We start from the raw sequence: 21,405 nt of genomic DNA on the forward strand, positions 1-21,405 counted from the left end.
GGGTTGAATTCCCTCCATATTCTGGTCACTGATCCCCCGGGATTGAATTCCCTCCATATTCTGGTCACTGATCCCCCGGGATTGAATTCCCTCTATGTTCTGGTCACTGAGCCCCCGGGATTGAATTCCCTCTATATTCTGGTCACTGAACCCCGGGATTGAATTCCCTCAATATTCTGGTCACTGATCCCCTGGGATTGAATTCCCTCTATATTCTGGTCACTGATACTCCGGGATTGAATTCCCTCTATATTCTGGTCACTGATCCCCCGGGATTGAATTCCCTCTATACTCTGGTCACTGATCCCCCGGGATTGAATTCCCTCTATATTCTGGTCACTGATCCCCCTGGATTGAATTCCCTCTATATTCTGGTCACTGATCCCCCGGGTTTGAATTCCCTCTATATTCTCTTCACTGATCCCCCGGGATTGAATTCCCTCTGTATTCTGGTCACTGATCCCCCGGGATTGAATTCCCTCTATATACTGGTCACTGTTCCCCTGGGATTGAATTCCCTCTATATTCTGGTCACTGATCCCCCGGGATTGAATTCCCTCTATATTCTGGTCACTGAACCCCTGGGGTTGAATTCCCTCTATATTCTGGTCACTGATCCCCTGGGATTGAATTCCCTCTATATTCTGGTCACTGATCCCCTGGGATTGAATTCCCTATATATTCTGTTCACTGATCCCCGGGATTGAATTCCGTCTATATTCTGGTCACTGATCCCTTGGGATTGAATTCATTCTATGTTCTGGTCACTGATCCCTTGGGATTGAATGCCCTCTATATTCTGGTCACTGATCCCCTGCGATTGAATTCCCTCTAGATTCTGGTCACTGATCACCCGGGATTGAATTCCCTCCATATTGTGGTCGCTGATCCCTTGGGATTGAATTCCCTCTATATTCTGGTCACTGATCCCCCGGGATTGAATTCCCTCTATATTCGTGTGACTGATCCCCCGGGATTGAATTCCCTCTATATTGTGGTCACTGATCCCCCGGGATTGAATTCCCTCTATATTCTGGTCACTGATCCCACGGGATTGAATTCCCTCTATATTCTGGTCACTGATCCCCGGGATTGAATTCCCTCTATATTCTGGTCACTGATCCCCCGGGATTGAATTCCCTCAATATTCTGGTGACTGATCCCTCGGGATTGATTTCCCTCTATATTCTGGTCACTGATACCCCGGGATTAAATTCCCTCTATATTCTGGTCACTGATCCCCCGGGATTGAATTCCTTCTATATTCTGGTCACTGATCCCCCGAGATTGAATTCCCTCTACATTCTGGTCACTGATCCCCCTGGATTGAATTACCTCTATATTCTTGTCACTGATCCCCCGGGATTAAATTCCCTCTATATTCTCGTCACTGATCCCCGGGATTGAATTCCCTCTATATTCTGGTCACTGATCCCCCGGGATTGAATTCCCTTTATATTCTGGTCACTGTTCCCCTGGGATTGAATTCCCTCTATATTCTGGTCACTGATCCCCCGGAATTGAGTTCCCTCTATATTCTGTTCACTGAACCCCTGTGGTTGAATTCCCTCTATATTCTGGTCACTGATCCCGTGGGATTGAATTCCCTCCATATTCTGGTCACTGATCCCCTGGGATTGAATTCCCTATATATTCTGTTCACTGATCCCCCGGGATTGAATTCCCTCTATATTCTGGTCACTGATCACCCGGGATTGAATTCCCTCTATATTCTGGTCACTGATCCCTTGGGATTGAATGCCCTCTATATTCTGGTCACTGATCCCCTGGGATTGAATTCCATCTATATTCTGGTTACTCATCCCCGGGATTGAATTCCCTCTATATTCTGGTCACTAATCCCCGGGGTTGAATTCCCTCTATATTCTGGTCACTGATCCCCCGGGATTGAATTCCCTCCATATTCTGGTCACTGATCCCCCGGGATTGAATTCCCTCTATGTTCTGGTCACTGAGCCCCCGGGATTGAATTCCCTCTATATTCTGGTCACTGATCCCCGGGATTGAATTCCCTCAATATTCTGGTCACTGATCCCCTGGGATTGAATTCCCTCTATATTCTGGTCACTGATACTCCGGGATTGAATTCCCTCTATATTCTGGTCACTGATCCCCCGGGATTGAATTCCCTCTATACTCTGGTCACTGATCCCCCGGGATTGAATTCCCTCTATATTCTGGTCACTGATCCCCCTGGATTGAATTCCCTCTATATTCTGGTCACTGATCCCCTGGGATTGAATTCCCTCTATATTCTCGTCACTGATCCCCCGGGATTGAATTCCCTCTGTATTCTGGTCACTGATCCCCCGGGATTGAATTCCCTCTATATTCTGGTCACTGAACCCCTGGGGTTGAATTCCCTCTATATTCTGGTCACTGATCCCCTGGGATTGAATTCCCTCTATATTCTGGTCACTGATCCCCTGGGATTGAATTCCCTATATATTCTGTTCACTGATCCCCGGGATTGAATTCCGTCTATATTCTGGTCACTGATCCCTTGGGATTGAATTCATTCTATGTTCTGGTCACTGATCCCTTGGGATTGAATGCCCTCTATATTCTATTCACTGATCCCCTGCGATTGAATTCCCTCTAGATTCTGGTCACTGATCACCCGGGATTGAATTCCCTCTGTATTGTGGTCCCTGATCCCTTGGGATTGAATTCCCTCTATATTCTGGTCACTGATCCCCCGGGATTGAATTCCCTCTATATTCGTGTGACTGATCCCCCGGGATTGAATTCCCTCTATATTGTGATCACTGATCCCCCGGGATTGAATGCCCTCTATATTCTGGTCACTGATCCCCTGGGATTGAATTCCATCTATATTCTGATTACTCATCCCCGGGATTGAATTCCCTCTATATTCTGGTCACTAATCCCCGGGGTTGAATTCCCTCTATATTCTGGTCACTGATCCCCCGGGATTGAATTCCCTCCATATTCTGGTCACTGATCCCCCGGGATTGAATTCCCTCTATGTTCTGGTCACTGAGCCCCCGGGATTGAATTCCCTCTATATTCTGGTCACTGATCCCCGGGATAGAATTCCCTCAATATTCTGGTCACTGATCCCCTGGGATTGAATTCCCTCTATATTCTGGTCACTGATACTCCGGGATTGAATTCCCTCTATATTCTGGTCACTGATCCCCCGGGATTGAATTCCCTCTATACTCTGGTCACTGATCCCCCGGGATTGAATTCCCTCTATATTCTGGTCACTGATCCCCCTGGATTGAATTCCCTCTATATTCTGGTCACTGATCCCCTGGGATTGAATTCCCTCTATATTCTCGTCACTGATCCCCCGGGATTGAATTCCCTCTGTATTCTGGTCACTGATCCCCCGGGATTGAATTCCCTCTATATTCTGGTCACTGATCCCCCGGGATTGAATTCCCTCTATATTCTGGTCACTGAACCCCTGGGGTTGAATTCCCTCTATATTCTGGTCACTGATCCCCTGGGATTGAATTCCCTCTATATTCTGGTCACTGATCCCCTGGGATTGAATTCCCTATATATTCTGTTCACTGATCCCCGGGATTGAATTCCGTCTATATTCTGGTCACTGATCCCTTGGGATTGAATTCATTCTATGTTCTGGTCACTGATCCCTTGGGATTGAATGCCCTCTATATTCTATTCACTGATCCCCTGCGATTGAATTCCCTCTAGATTCTGGTCACTGATCACCCGGGATTGAATTCCCTCTGTATTGTGGTCCCTGATCCCTTAGGATTGAATTCCCTCTATATTCTGGTCACTGATCCCCCGGGATTGAATTCCCTCTATATTCGTGTGACTGATCCCCCGGGATTGAATTCCCTCTATATTGTGATCACTGATCCCCCGGGATTGAATTCCCTCTATATTCTGGTCACTGATCCCACGGGATTGAATTCCCTCTATATTCTGGTCACTGATCCCCGGGATTGATTCCCTCTATATTCTGGTCACTGATCCCCCGGGATTGAATTCCCTCAATATTCTGGTCACTGATCCCTCGGGATTGATTTCCCTTTATATTCTGGTCACTGATACCCCGGGATTGAATTCCCTCTATATTCTGGTCACTGATCCCCCGGGATTGAATTCCCTCTATATTCTGGTCACTGATCCCCCGAGATTGAATTCCCTCTATATTCTGGTCACTGATCCCCCTGGATTGAATTACCTCTATATTCTTGTCACTGATCCCCCGGGATTAAATTCCCTCTATATTCTCGTCACTGATCCCCGGGATTGAATTCCCTCTATATTCTGGTCACTGATCCCCGGGATTGAATTCCCTTTATATTCTGGTCACTGTTCCCCTGGGACTGAATTCCCTCTATATTCTGGTCACTGATCCCCCGGAATTGAATTCCCTCTATATTCTGTTCACTGAACCCCTGGGGTTGAATTCCCTCTATATTCTGGTCACTGATCCCCTGGGATTGAATTCCCTCTATATTCTGGTCACTGATCCCCTGGGATTGAATTCCCTATATATTCTGTTCACTGATCCCCCGGGATTGAATTCCCTCTATATTCTGGTCACTGATCACCCGGGATTGAATTCCCTCTATATTCTGGTCACTGATCCCTTGGGATTGAATGCCCTCTATATTCTGGTCACTGATCCCCCGGGATTGAATTCCCTCTATATTCTGGTTACTCATCCCCGGGATTGAATTCCCTCTATATTCTGGTCACGAATCCCCGGGTTTGAATTCCCTCTATATTCTGGTCACTGATCCCCTGGGATTGAATTCCCTCTATATTCTGGTCACTGATCCCCCGGGATTGAATTCCCTCTATATTCTGTTCACTGAACCCCCGGGGTTGAATTCCCTCTATATTCTGGTCACTGATCCCCTGGGATTGAATTCCCTCTATATTCTGGTCACTGATCCCCTGGGATTGAATTCCCTATATATTCTGTTCACTGATCCCCCGGGATTGAATTCCCTCTATATTCTGGTCACTGATCACCCGAGATTGAATTCCCTCTATATTCTGGTCACTGATCCCTTGGGATTGAATGCCCTCTATATTCTGGTCACTGATCCCCCGGGATTGAATTCCCTCTATATTCTGGTTACTCATCCCCGGGATTGAATTCCCTCTATATTCTGGTCACGATTCCCCGGGTTTGAATTCCCTTTATATTCTGGTCACTGATCCCCCGGGATTGAATTCCCTCCATATTCTGGTCACTGATCCCCCGGGATTGAATTCCCTCTATATTCTGGTCACTGATCCCCGGGATTGAATTCCCTCAATATTCTGGTCACTGATCCCCTGTGATTGAATTCCCTCTGTATTCTCGTCACTGATCCCCGGGATTGAATTCCCTCTATATTCTGGTCACTGATCCCCCGGGATTGAATTCCCTTTATATTCTGGTCACTGTTCCCCTGGGACTGAATTCCCTCTATATTCTGGTCACTGATCCCCCGGAATTGAATTCCCTCTATATTCTGTTCACTGAACCCCTGGGGTTGAATTCCCTCTATATTCTGGTCACTGATCCCCTGGGATTGAATTCCCTCTATATTCTGGTCACTGATCCCCTGGGATTGAATTCCCTATATATTCTGTTCACTGATCCCCCGGGATTGAATTCCCTCTATATTCTGGTCACTGATCACCCGGGATTGAATTCCCTCTATATTCTGGTCACTGATCCCCCGGGATTAAATTCCCTCTATATTCTCGTCACTGATCCCCGGGATTGAATTCCCTCTATATTCTGGTCACTGATCCCCCGGGATTGAATTCCCTTTATATTCTGGTCACTGTTCCCCTGGGACTGAATTCCCTCTATATTCTGGTCACTGATCCCCCGGAATTGAATTCCCTCTATATTCTGTTCACTGAAGCCCTGGGGTTGAATTCCCTCTATATTCTGGTCACTGATCCCCTGGGATTGAATTCCCTCTATATTCTGGTCACTGATCCCCTGGGATTGAATTCCCTCTATATTCTGGTCACTGATCCCCTGGGATTGAATTCCCTATATATTCTGTTCACTGATCCCCGGGATTGAATTCCGTCTATATTCTGGTCACTGATCCCTTGGGATTGAATTCATTCTATGTTCTGGTCACTGATCCCTTGGGATTGAATGCCCTCTATATTCTGGTCACTGATCCCCTGCGATTGAATTCCCTCTAGATTCTGGTCACTGATCACCCGGGATTGAATTCCCTCCATATTGTGGTCGCTGATCCCTTGGGATTGAATTCCCTCTATATTCTGGTCACTGATCCCCCGGGATTGAATTCCCTCTATATTCGTGTGACTGATCCCCCGGGATTGAATTCCCTCTATATTGTGGTCACTGATCCCCCGGGATTGAATTCCCTCTATATTCTGGTCATTGATCCCACGGGATTGAATTCCCTCTATATTCTGGTCACTGATCCCCGGGATTGAATTCCCTCTATATTCTGGTCACTGATCCCCCGGGATTGAATTCCCTCAATATTCTGGTCACTGATCCCTCGGGATTGATTTCCCTCTATATTCTGGTCACTGATACCCCGGGATTAAATTCCCTCTATATTCTGGTCACTGATCCCCCGGGATTGAATTCCTTCTATATTCTGGTCACTGATCCCCCGAGATTGAATTCCCTCTACATTCTGGTCACTGATCCCCCTGGATTGAATTACCTCTATATTCTTGTCACTGATCCCCCGGGATTAAATTCCCTCTATATTCTCGTCACTGATCCCCGGGATTGAATTCCCTCTATATTCTGGTCACTGATCCCCCGGGATTGAATTCCCTTTATATTCTGGTCACTGTTCCCCTGGGATTGAATTCCCTCTATATTCTGGTCACTGATCCCCCGGAATTGAGTTCCCTCTATATTCTGTTCACTGAACCCCTGTGGTTGAATTCCCATTATATTCTGGTCACTGATCCCGTGGGATTGAATTCCCTCCATATTCTGGTCACTGATCCCCTGGGATTGAATTCCCTATATATTCTGTTCACTGATCCCCCGGGATTGAATTCCCTCTATATTCTGGTCACTGATCACCCGGGATTGAATTCCCTCTATATTCTGGTCACTGATCCCTTGGGATTGAATGCCCTCTATATTCTGGTCACTGATCCCCTGGGATTGAATACCATCTATATTCTGGTTACTCATCCCCGGGATTGAATTCCCTCTATATTCTGGTCACTAATCCCCGGGGTTGAATTCCCTCTATATTCTGGTCACTGATCCCCCGGGATTGAATTCCCTCCATATTCTGGTCACTGATCCCCCGGGATTGAATTCCCTCTATGTTCTGGTCACTGAGCCCCCGGGATTGAATTCCCTCAATATTCTGGTCACTGATCCCCTGAGATTGAATTCCCTCTATATTCTGGTCACTGATACTCCGGGATTGAATTCCCTCTATATTCTGGTCACTGATCCCCCGGGATTGTATTCCCTCTATACTCTGGTCACTGATCCCCCGGGATTGAATTCCCTCTATATTCTGGTCACTGAACCCCTGGGGTTGAATTCCCTCTATATTCTGGTCACTGATCCCCTGGGATTGAATTCCCTCTATATTCTGGTCACTGATCCCCTGGGATTGAATTCCCTATATATTCTGTTCACTGATCCCCGGGATTGAATTCCGTCTATATTCTGGTCACTGATCCCTTGGGATTGAATTCATTCTATGTTCTGGTCACTGATCCCTTGGGATTGAATGCCCTCTATATTCTATTCACTGATCCCCTGCGATTGAATTCCCTCTAGATTCTGGTCACTGATCACCCGGGATTGAATTCCCTCTGTATTGTGGTCCCTGATCCCTTGGGATTGAATTCCCTCTATATTCTGGTCACTGATCCCCCGGGATTGAATTCCCTCTATATTCGTGTGACTGATCCCCCGGGATTGAATTCCCTCTATATTGTGATCACTGATCCCCCGGGATTGAATGCCCTCTATATTCTGGTCACTGATCCCCTGGGATTGAATTCCATCTATATTCTGGTTACTCATCCCCGGGATTGAATTCCCTCTATATTCTGGTCACTAATCCCCGGGGTTGAATTCCCTCTATATTCTGGTCACTGATCCCCCGGGATTGAATTCCCTCCATATTCTGGTCACTGATCCCCCGGGATTGAATTCCCTCTATGTTCTGGTCACTGAGCCCCCGGGATTGAATTCCCTCTATATTCTGGTCACTGATCCCCGGGATTGAATTCCCTCAATATTCTGGTCACTGATCCCCTGGGATTGAATTCCCTCTATATTCTGGTCACTGATACTCCGGGATTGAATTCCCTCTATATTCTGGTCACTGATCCCCCGGGATTGAATTCCCTCTATACTCTGGTCACTGATCCCCCGGGATTGAATTCCCTCTATATTCTGGTCACTGATCCCCCTGGATTGAATTCCCTCTATATTCTGGTCACTGATCCCCTGGGATTGAATTCCCTCTATATTCTCATCACTGATCCCCCGGGATTGAATTCCCTCTGTATTCTGGTCACTGATCCCCCGGGATTGAATTCCCTCTATATTCTGGTCACTGAACCCCTGGGGTTGAATTCCCTCTATATTCTGGTCACTGATCCCCTGGGATTGAATTCCCTCTATATTCTGGTCACTGATCCCCTGGGATTGAATTCCCTATATATTCTGTTCACTGATCCCCGGGATTGAATTCCGTCTATATTCTGGTCACTGATCCCTTGGGATTGAATTCATTCTATGTTCTGGTCACTGATCCCTTGGGATTGAATGCCCTCTATATTCTATTCACTGATCCCCTGCGATTGAATTCCCTCTAGATTCTGGTCACTGATCACCCGGGATTGAATTCCCTCTGTATTGTGGTCCCTGATCCCTTGGGATTGAATTCCCTCTATATTCTGGTCACTGATCCCCCGGGATTGAATTCCCTCTATATTCGTGTGACTGATCCCCCGGGATTGAATTCCCTCTATATTGTGATCACTGATCCCCCGGGATTGAATTCCCTCTATATTCTGGTCACTGATCCCACGGGATTGAATTCCCTCTATATTCTGGTCACTGATCCCCGGGATTGAATTCCCTCTATATTCTGGTCACTGATCCCCCGGGATTGAATTCCCTCAATATTCTGGTCACTGATCCCTCGGGATTGATTTCCCTCTATATTCTGGTCACTGATACCCCGGGATTGAATTCCCTCTATATTCTGGTCACTGATCCCCCGGGATTGAATTCCCTCTATATTCTGGTCACTGATCCCCCGAGATTGAATTCCCTCTATATTCTGGTCACTGATCCCCCTGGATTGAATTACCTCTATATTCTTGTCACTGATCCCCCGGGATTAAATTCCCTCTATATTCTCGTCACTGATCCCCGGGATTGAATTCCCTCTATATTCTGGTCACTGATCCCCGGGATTGAATTCCCTTTATATTCTGGTCACTGCTCCCCTGGGACTGAATTCCCTCTATATTCTGGTCACTGATCCCCCGGAATTGAATTCCCTCTATATTCTGTTCACTGAACCCCTGGGGTTGAATTCCCTCTATATTCTGGTCACTGATCCCCTGGGATTGAATTCCCTCTATATTCTGGTCACTGATCCCCTGGGATTGAATTCCCTATATATTCTGTTCACTGATCCCCCGGGATTGAATTCCCTCTATATTCTGGTCACTGATCACCCGGGATTGAATTCCCTCTATATTCTGGTCACTGATCCCTTGGGATTGAATGCCCTCTATATTCTGGTCACTGATCCCCCGGGATTGAATTCCCTCTATATTCTGGTTACTCATCCCCGGGATTGAATTCCCTCTATATTCTGGTCACGAATCCCCGGGTTTGAATTCCCTCTATATTCTGGTCACTGATCCCCTGGGATTGAATTCCCTCTATATTCTGGTCACTGATCCCCCGGGATTGAATTCCCTCTATATTCTGTTCACTGAACCCCTGGGGTTGAATTCCCTCTATATTCTGGTCACTGATCCCCTGGGATTGAATTCCCTCTATATTCTGGTCACTGATCCCCTGGGATTGAATTCCCTATATATTCTGTTCACTGATCCCCCGGGATTGAATTCCCTCTATATTCTGGTCACTGATCACCCGGGATTGAATTCCCTCTATATTCTGGTCACTGATCCCTTGGGATTGAATGCCCTCTATATTCTGGTCACTGATCCCCCGGGATTGAATTCCCTCTATATTCTGGTTACTCATCCCCGGGATTGAATTCCCTCTATATTCTGGTCACGAATCCCCGGGTTTGAATTCCCTCTATATTCTGGTCACTGATCCCCCGGGATTGAATTCCCTCCATATTCTGGTCACTGATCCCCCGGGATTGAATTCCCTCTATATTCTGGTCACTGATCCCCGGGATTGAATTCCCTCAATATTCTGGTCACTGATCCCCTGTGATTGAATTCCCTCTGTATTCTCGTCACTGATCCCCGGGATTGAATTCCCTCTATATTCTGGTCACTGATCCCCCGGGATTGAATTCCCTTTATATTCTGGTCACTGTTCCCCTGGGACTGAATTCCCTCTATATTCTGGTCACTGATCCCCCGGAATTGAATTCCCTCTATATTCTGTTCACTGAACCCCTGGGGTTGAATTCCCTTTATATTCTGGTCACTGATCCCCTGGGATTGAATTCCCTCTTTTTTCTGGTCACTGATCCCCTGGGATTGAATTCCCTATATATTCTGTTCACTGATCCCCCGGGATTGAATTCCCTCTATATTCTGGTCACTGATCACCCGGGATTGAATTCCCTCTATATTCTGGTCACTGATCCCACGGGTTTAAATTCCCTCTATATTCTCGTCACTGATCCCCGGGATTGAATTCCCTCTATATTCTGGTCACTGATCCCCCGGGATTGAATTCCCTTTATATTCTGGTCACTGTTCCCCTGGGACTGAATTCCCTCTATATTCTGGTCACTGATCCCCCGGAATTGAATTCCCTCTATATTCTGTTCACTGAAGCCCTGGGGTTGAATTCCCTCTATATTCTGGTCACTGATCCCCTGGGATTGAATTCCCTCTATATTCTGGTCACTGATCCCCTGGGATTGAATTCCCTATATATTCTGTTCACTGATCCCCCGGGATTGAATTCCCTCTATATTCTGGTCACTGATCACCCGGGATTGAATTCCCTCTATATTCTGGTCACTGATCCCTTGGGATTGAATGCCCTCTATATTCTGGTCACTGATCCCCCGGGATTGAATTCCCTCTATATTCTGGTTACTCATCCCCGGGATTGAATTCCCTCTATATTCTGGTCACTAATCCCCGGTTTTGAATTCCCTCTATATTCTGGTCACTGATCCCCCGGGATTGAATTCCCTCCATATTCTGGTCACTGATCCCCCGGGATTGAATTCCCTCTATATTCTGGTCACTGATCCCCGGGATTGAATTCCCTCAATATTCTGGTCACTGTTCCCCTGGGATTGAATTCCCTCTATATTCTGGTCACTGATACTCCGGGATTGAATTCCCTCTATATTCTGGTCACTGATCCCCTGGGATTGAATTCCCTCCATGTTCTGGTCACTGATCCCTTGGGATTGAATGCCCTCTATATTCTGGTCACTGATCCCCCGGGATTGAATTCCCTCTATATTTTGGTCACTGAACCCTTGGGATTGAATTCCCTCTATATTCTGGTCACTGATCACCCGGGATTGAATTGCCTCTATATTCTGGTCACTGATCCCCCGGGATTGAAATCCCTCTATATTCTGATCACTGATCCCCCGGGATTGTATTCCCTCTATATTCTGGTCACTGATCCCCCGGGATTGAATTCCCTCTACATACTGGTCACTGATCCCCCGGGATTGAAAGCCCTCTATATTCTGGTCACCGATCTCGCGGGATTGAATTCCCTCTATATTCTGGTCACTGATCCCCCGGGATTGAATTCCCTCTATACTCTGGTCACTGATCACCCAAGATTGAATTCCCTCTATATTCTGGTCCCTGATCCCCTGGGATTGAATTCCCTCTATATTCTGGTCACTGATTCCCCCGGGATTGAATTCCCTCTATATTCTGGTCACTGATCCCCGGGATTGAATTCCCTCTATATTCTGGTCACTGATCTCCCGGGATTGAATTCCCTCAATATTCTGGTCACTGATCCCTCAGGATTGATTTCCCTCTATATTCTGGTCACTGATACCCCGGGATTGAATTCCCTCTATATTCTGGTCACTGATCCCCCGGGATTGAATTCCCTCTATATTCTGGTCACTGATCCCCCGAGATTGAATTCCCTCTATATTCTGGTCACTGATCCCCCTGGATTGAATTACCTCTATATTCTGGTCACTGATCCCCGGGATTGAATTCCCTCTATATTCTGGTCACTGATCCCCCGGGATTGAATTCCCTCAATATTCTGGTCACTGATCCCTCGGGATTGATTTCCCTCTATATTCTGGTCACTGATACCCCGGGATTGAATTCCCTCTATATTCTGGTCACTGATCCCCCGGGTTTGAATTCCCTCTATATTCTGGTCACTGATCCCCCGGGATTGAATTCCCTCCATATTCTGGTCACGGATCCCCCGGGATTGAATTCCCTCTATATTCTGGTCACTGATCCCCGGAATTGAATTCCCTCAATATTCTGGTCACTGTTCCCCTGGGATTGAATTCCCTCTATATTCTGGTCACTGATACTCCGGGATTGAATTCCCTCTATATTCTGGTCACTGATCCCCCGGGATTGAATTCCCTCCATGTTCTGGTCACTGATCCCTTGGGATTGAATGCCCTCTATATTCTGGTCACTGATCCCCTGGGATTGAATTCCATCTATATTCTGGTTACTCATCCCCGGGATTGAATTCCCTCTATATTCTGGTCACTGATCCCCGGGATTGAATTCCCTTTATATTCTGGTCACTGTTCCCCTGGGACTGAATTCCCTCTATATTCTGGTCACTGATCCCCCGGAATTGAATTCCCTCTATATTCTGTTCACTGAACCCCTGGGGTTGAATTCCCTCTATATTCTGGTCACTGATCCCCTGGGATTGAATTCCCTCTATATTCTGGTCACTGATCCCCTGGGATTGAATTCCCTATATATTCTGTTCACTGATCCCCCGGGATTGAATTCCCTCTATATTCTGGTCACTGATCACCCGGGATTGAATTCCCTCTATATTCTGGTCACTGATCCCTTGGGATTGAATGCCCTCTATATTCTGGTCACTGATCCCCCGGGATTGAATTCCCTCTATATTCTGGTTACTCATCCCCGGGATTGAATTCCCTCTATATTCTGGTCACGAATCCCCGGGTTTGAATTCCCTCTATATTCTGGTCACTGATCCCCTGGGATTGAATTCCCTCTATATTCTGGTCACTGATCCCCCGGGATTGAATTCCCTCTATATTCTGTTCACTGAACCCCCGGGGTTGAATTCCCTCTATATTCTGGTCACTGATCCCCTGGGATTGAATTCCCTCTATATTCTGGTCACTGATCCCCTGGGATTGAATTCCCTATATATTCTGTTCACTGATCCCCCGGGATTGAATTCCCTCTATATTCTGGTCACTGATCACCCGAGATTGAATTCCCTCTATATTCTGGTCACTGATCCCTTGGGATTGAATGCCCTCTATATTCTGGTCACTGATCCCCCGGGATTGAATTCCCTCTATATTCTGGTTACTCATCCCCGGGATTGAATTCCCTCTATATTCTGGTCACGATTCCCCGGGTTTGAATTCCCTTTATATTCTGGTCACTGATCCCCCGGGATTGAATTCCCTCCATATTCTGGTCACTGATCCCCCGGGATTGAATTCCCTCTATATTCTGGTCACTGATCCCCGGGATTGAATTCCCTCAATATTCTGGTCACTGATCCCCTGTGATTGAATTCCCTCTGTATTCTCGTCACTGATCCCCGGGATTGAATTCCCTCTATATTCTGGTCACTGATCCCCCGGGATTGAATTCCCTTTATATTCTGGTCACTGTTCCCCTGGGACTGAATTCCCTCTATATTCTGGTCACTGATCCCCCGGAATTGAATTCCCTCTATATTCTGTTCACTGAACCCCTGGGGTTGAATTCCCTCTATATTCTGGTCACTGATCCCCTGGGATTGAATTCCCTCTATATTCTGGTCACTGATCCCCTGGGATTGAATTCCCTATATATTCTGTTCACTGATCCCCCGGGATTGAATTCCCTCTATATTCTGGTCACTGATCACCCGGGATTGAATTCCCTCTATATTCTGGTCACTGATCCCCCGGGATTAAATTCCCTCTATATTCTCGTCACTGATCCCCGGGATTGAATTCCCTCTATATTCTGGTCACTGATCCCCCGGGATTGAATTCCCTTTATATTCTGGTCACTGTTCCCCTGGGACTGAATTCCCTCTATATTCTGGTCACTGATCCCCCGGAATTGAATTCCCTCTATATTCTGTTCACTGAAGCCCTGGGGTTGAATTCCCTCTATATTCTGGTCACTGATCCCCTGGGATTGAATTCCCTCTATATTCTGGTCACTGATCCCCTGGGATTGAATTCCCTCTATATTCTGGTCACTGATCCCCTGGGATTGAATTCCCTATATATTCTGTTCACTGATCCCCGGGATTGAATTCCGTCTATATTCTGGTCACTGATCCCTTGGGATTGAATTCATTCTATGTTCTGGTCACTGATCCCTTGGGATTGAATGCCCTCTATATTCTGGTCACTGATCCCCTGCGATTGAATTCCCTCTAGATTCTGGTCACTGATCACCCGGGATTGAATTCCCTCCATATTGTGGTCGCTGATCCCTTGGGATTGAATTCCCTCTATATTCTGGTCACTGATCCCCCGGGATTGAATTCCCTCTATATTCGTGTGACTGATCCCCCGGGATTGAATTCCCTCTATATTGTGGTCACTGATCCCCCGGGATTGAATTCCCTCTATATTCTGGTCATTGATCCCACGGGATTGAATTCCCTCTATATTCTGGTCACTGATCCCCGGGATTGAATTCCCTCTATATTCTGGTCACTGATCCCCCGGGATTGAATTCCCTCAATATTCTGGTCACTGATCCCTCGGGATTGATTTCCCTCTATATTCTGGTCACTGATACCCCGGGATTAAATTCCCTCTATATTCTGGTCACTGATCCCCCGGGATTGAATTCCTTCTATATTCTGGTCACTGATCCCCCGAGATTGAATTCCCTCTACATTCTGGTCACTGATCCCCCTGGATTGAATTACCTCTATATTCTTGTCACTGATCCCCCGGGATTAAATTCCCTCTATATTCTCGTCACTGATCCCCGGGATTGAATTCCCTCTATATTCTGGTCACTGATCCCCCGGGATTGAATTCCCTTTATATTCTGGTCACTGTTCCCCTGGGATTGAATTCCCTCTATATTCTGGTCACTGATCCCCCGGAATTGAGTTCCCTCTATATTCTGTTCACTGAACCCCTGTGGTTGAATTCCCATTATATTCTGGTCACTGATCCCGTGGGATTGAATTCCCTCCATATTCTGGTCACTGATCCCCTGGGATTGAATTCCCTATATATTCTGTTCACTGATCCCCCGGGATTGAATTCCCTCTATATTCTGGTCACTGATCACCCGGGATTGAATTCCCTCTATATTCTGGTCACTGATCCCTTGGGATTGAATGCCCTCTATATTCTGGTCACTGATCCCCTGGGATTGAATACCATCTATATTCTGGTTACTCATCCCCGGGATTGAATTCCCTCTATATTCTGGTCACTAATCCCCGGGGTTGAATTCCCTCTATATTCTGGTCACTGATCCCCCGGGATTGAATTCCCTCCATATTCTGGTCACTGATCCCCCGGGATTGAATTCCCTCTATGTTCTGGTCACTGAGCCCCCGGGATTGAATTCCCTCAATATTCTGGTCACTGATCCCCTGAGATTGAATTCCCTCTATATTCTGGTCACTGATACTCCGGGATTGAATTCCCTCTATATTCTGGTCACTGATCCCCCGGGATTGAATTCCCTCTATACTCTGGTCACTGATCCCCCGGGATTGAATTCCCTCTATATTCTGGTCACTGAACCCCTGGGGTTGAATTCCCTCTATATTCTGGTCACTGATCCCCTGGGATTGAATTCCCTCTATATTCTGGTCACTGATCCCCTGGGATTGAATTCCCTATATATTCTGTTCACTGATCCCCGGGATTGAATTCCGTCTATATTCTGGTCACTGATCCCTTGGGATTGAATTCATTCTATGTTCTGGTCACTGATCCCTTGGGATTGAATGCCCTCTATATTCTATTCACTGATCCCCTGCGATTGAATTCCCTCTAGATTCTGGTCACTGATCACCCGGGATTGAATTCCCTCTGTATTGTGGTCCCTGATCCCTTGGGATTGAATTCCCTCTATATTCTGGTCACTGATCCCCCGGGATTGAATTCCCTCTATATTCGTGTGACTGATCCCCCGGGATTGAATTCCCTCTATATTGTGATCACTGATCCCCCGGGATTGAATGCCCTCTATATTCTGGTCACTGATCCCCTGGGATTGAATTCCATCTATATTCTGGTTACTCATCCCCGGGATTGAATTCCCTCTATATTCTGGTCACTAATCCCCGGGGTTGAATTCCCTCTATATTCTGGTCACTGATCCCCCGGGATTGAATTCCCTCCATATTCTGGTCACTGATCCCCCGGGATTGAATTCCCTCTATGTTCTGGTCACTGAGCCCCCGGGATTGAATTCCCTCTATATTCTGGTCACTGATCCCCGGGATTGAATTCCCTCAATATTCTGGTCACTGATCCCCTGGGATTGAATTCCCTCTATATTCTGGTCACTGATACTCCGGGATTGAATTCCCTCTATATTCTGGTCACTGATCCCCCGGGATTGAATTCCCTCTATACTCTGGTCACTGATCCCCCGGGATTGAATTCCCTCTATATTCTGGTCACTGATCCCCCTGGATTGAATTCCCTCTATATTCTGGTCACTGATCCCCTGGGATTGAATTCCCTCTATATTCTCATCACTGATCCCCCGGGATTGAATTCCCTCTGTATTCTGGTCACTGATCCCCCGGGATTGAATTCCCTCTATATTCTGGTCACTGAACCCCTGGGGTTGAATTCCCTCTATATTCTGGTCACTGATCCCCTGGGATTGAATTCCCTCTATATTCTGGTCACTGATCCCCTGGGATTGAATTCCCTATATATTCTGTTCACTGATCCCCGGGATTGAATTCCGTCTATATTCTGGTCACTGATCCCTTGGGATTGAATTCATTCTATGTTCTGGTCACTGATCCCTTGGGATTGAATGCCCTCTATATTCTATTCACTGATCCCCTGCGATTGAATTCCCTCTAGATTCTGGTCACTGATCACCCGGGATTGAATTCCCTCTGTATTGTGGTCCCTGATCCCTTGGGATTGAATTCCCTCTATATTCTGGTCACTGATCCCCCGGGATTGAATTCCCTCTATATTCGTGTGACTGATCCCCCGGGATTGAATTCCCTCTATATTGTGATCACTGATCCCCCGGGATTGAATTCCCTCTATATTCTGGTCACTGATCCCACGGGATTGAATTCCCTCTATATTCTGGTCACTGATCCCCGGGATTGAATTCCCTCTATATTCTGGTCACTGATCCCCCGGGATTGAATTCCCTCAATATTCTGGTCACTGATCCCTCGGGATTGATTTCCCTCTATATTCTGGTCACTGATACCCCGGGATTGAATTCCCTCTATATTCTGGTCACTGATCCCCCGGGATTGAATTCCCTCTATATTCTGGTCACTGATCCCCCGAGATTGAATTCCCTCTATATTCTGGTCACTGATCCCCCTGGATTGAATTACCTCTATATTCTTGTCACTGATCCCCCGGGATTAAATTCCCTCTATATTCTCGTCACTGATCCCCGGATTGAATTCCCTCTATATTCTGGTCACTGATCCCCGGGATTGAATTCCCTTTATATTCTGGTCACTGCTCCCCTGGGACTGAATTCCCTCTATATTCTGGTCACTGATCCCCCGGAATTGAATTCCCTCTATATTCTGTTCACTGAACCCCTGGGTTGAATTCCCTCTATATTCTGGTCACTGATCCCCTGGGATTGAATTCCCTCTATATTCTGGTCACTGATCCCCTGGGATTGAATTCCCTATATATTCTGTTCACTGATCCCCCGGGATTGAATTCCCTCTATATTCTGGTCACTGATCACCCGGGATTGAATTCCCTCTATATTCTGGTCACTGATCCCTTGGGATTGAATGCCCTCTATATTCTGGTCACTGATCCCCCGGGATTGAATTCCCTCTATATTCTGGTTACTCATCCCCGGGATTGAATTCCCTCTATATTCTGGTCACGAATCCCCGGGTTTGAATTCCCTCTATATTCTGGTCACTGATCCCCTGGGATTGAATTCCCTCTATATTCTGGTCACTGATCCCCCGGGATTGAATTCCCTCTATATTCTGTTCACTGAACCCCTGGGGTTGAATTCCCTCTATATTCTGGTCACTGATCCCCTGGGATTGAATTCCCTCTATATTCTGGTCACTGATCCCCTGGGATTGAATTCCCTATATATTCTGTTCACTGATCCCCCGGGATTGAATTCCCTCTATATTCTGGTCACTGATCACCCGGGATTGAATTCCCTCTATATTCTGGTCACTGATCCCTTGGGATTGAATGCCCTCTATATTCTGGTCACTGATCCCCCGGGATTGAATTCCCTCTATATTCTGGTTACTCATCCCCGGGATTGAATTCCCTCTATATTCTGGTCACGAATCCCCGGGTTTGAATTCCCTCTATATTCTGGTCACTGATCCCCCGGGATTGAATTCCCTCCATATTCTGGTCACTGATCCCCCGGGATTGAATTCCCTCTATATTCTGGTCACTGATCCCCGGGATTGAATTCCCTCAATATTCTGGTCACTGATCCCCTGTGATTGAATTCCCTCTGTATTCTCGTCACTGATCCCCGGGATTGAATTCCCTCTATATTCTGGTCACTGATCCCCCGGGATTGAATTCCCTTTATATTCTGGTCACTGTTCCCCTGGGACTGAATTCCCTCTATATTCTGGTCACTGATCCCCCGGAATTGAATTCCCTCTATATTCTGTTCACTGAACCCCTGGGGTTGAATTCCCTTTATATTCTGGTCACTGATCCCCTGGGATTGAATTCCCTCTTTTTTCTGGTCACTGATCCCCTGGGATTGAATTCCCTATATATTCTGTTCACTGATCCCCCGGGATTGAATTCCCTCTATATTCTGGTCACTGATCACCCGGGATTGAATTCCCTCTATATTCTGGTCACTGATCCCACGGGTTTAAATTCCCTCTATATTCTCGTCACTGATCCCCGGGATTGAATTCCCTCTATATTCTGGTCACTGATCCCCCGGGATTGAATTCCCTTTATATTCTGGTCACTGTTCCCCTGGGACTGAATTCCCTCTATATTCTGGTCACTGATCCCCCGGAATTGAATTCCCTCTATATTCTGTTCACTGAAGCCCTGGGGTTGAATTCCCTCTATATTCTGGTCACTGATCCCCTGGGATTGAATTCCCTCTATATTCTGGTCACTGATCCCCTGGGATTGAATTCCCTATATATTCTGTTCACTGATCCCCCGGGATTGAATTCCCTCTATATTCTGGTCACTGATCACCCGGGATTGAATTCCCTCTATATTCTGGTCACTGATCCCTTGGGATTGAATGCCCTCTATATTCTGGTCACTGATCCCCCAGGATTGAATTCCCTCTATATTCTGGTTACTCATCCCCGGGATTGAATTCCCTCTATATTCTGGTCACTAATCCCCGGGTTTGAATTCCCTCTATATTCTGGTCACTGATCCCCCGGGATTGAATTCCCTCCATATTCTGGTCACTGATCCCCCGGGATTGAATTCCCTCTATATTCTGGTCACTGATCCCCGGGATTGAATTCCCTCAATATTCTGGTCACTGTTCCCCTGGGATTGAATTCCCTCTATATTCTGGTCACTGATACTCCGGGATTGAATTCCCTCTATATTCTGGTCACTGATCCCCTGGGATTGAATTCCCTCCATGTTCTGGTCACTGATCCCTTGGGATTGAATGCCCTCTATATTCTGGTCACTGATCCCCCGGGATTGAATTCCCTCTATATTTTGGTCACTGAACCCTTGGGATTGAATTCCCTCTATATTCTGGTCACTGATCACCCGGGATTGAATTGCCTCTATATTCTGGTCACTGATCCCCCGGGATTGAAATCCCTCTATATTCTGATCACTGATCCCCCGGGATTGTATTCCCTCTATATTCTGGTCACTGATCCCCCGGGATTGAATTCCCTCTACATACTGGTCACTGATCCCCCGGGATTGAAAGCCCTCTATATTCTGGTCACCGATCTCGCGGGATTGAATTCCCTCTATATTCTGGTCACTGATCCCCCGGGATTGAATTCCCTCTATACTCTGGTCACTGATCACCCAAGATTGAATTCCCTCTATATTCTGGTCCCTGATCCCCTGGGATTGAATTCCCTCTATATTCTGGTCACTGATTCCCCCGGGATTGAATTCCCTCTATATTCTGGTCACTGATCCCCGGGATTGAATTCCCTCTATATTCTGGTCACTGATCTCCCGGGATTGAATTCCCTCAATATTCTGGTCACTGATCCCTCAGGATTGATTTCCCTCTATATTCTGGTCACTGATACCCCGGGATTGAATTCCCTCTATATTCTGGTCACTGATCCCCCGGGATTGAATTCCCTCTATATTCTGGTCACTGATCCCCCGAGATTGAATTCCCTCTATATTCTGGTCACTGATCCCCCTGGATTGAATTACCTCTATATTCTGGTCACTGATCCCCGGGATTGAATTCCCTCTATATTCTGGTCACTGATCCCCCGGGATTGAATTCCCTCAATATTCTGGTCACTGATCCCTCGGGATTGATTTCCCTCTATATTCTGGTCACTGATACCCCGGGATTGAATTCCCTCTATATTCTGGTCACTGATCCCCCGGGTTTGAATTCCCTCTATATTCTGGTCACTGATCCCCCGGGATTGAATTCCCTCCATATTCTGGTCACGGATCCCCCGGGATTGAATTCCCTCTATATTCTGGTCACTGATCCCCGGGATTGAATTCCCTCAATATTCTGGTCACTGTTCCCCTGGGATTGAATTCCCTCTATATTCTGGTCACTGATACTCCGGGATTGAATTCCCTCTATATTCTGGTCACTGATCCCCCG

The sequence above is a fragment of the Somniosus microcephalus genome, chromosome 11 (assembly GCF_052327205.1).
Source record: "Somniosus microcephalus isolate GS21.2 chromosome 11, FLI_Smic_1.0, whole genome shotgun sequence".
NCBI classification, from domain to species: Eukaryota; Metazoa; Chordata; class Chondrichthyes; order Squaliformes; family Somniosidae; genus Somniosus; species Somniosus microcephalus.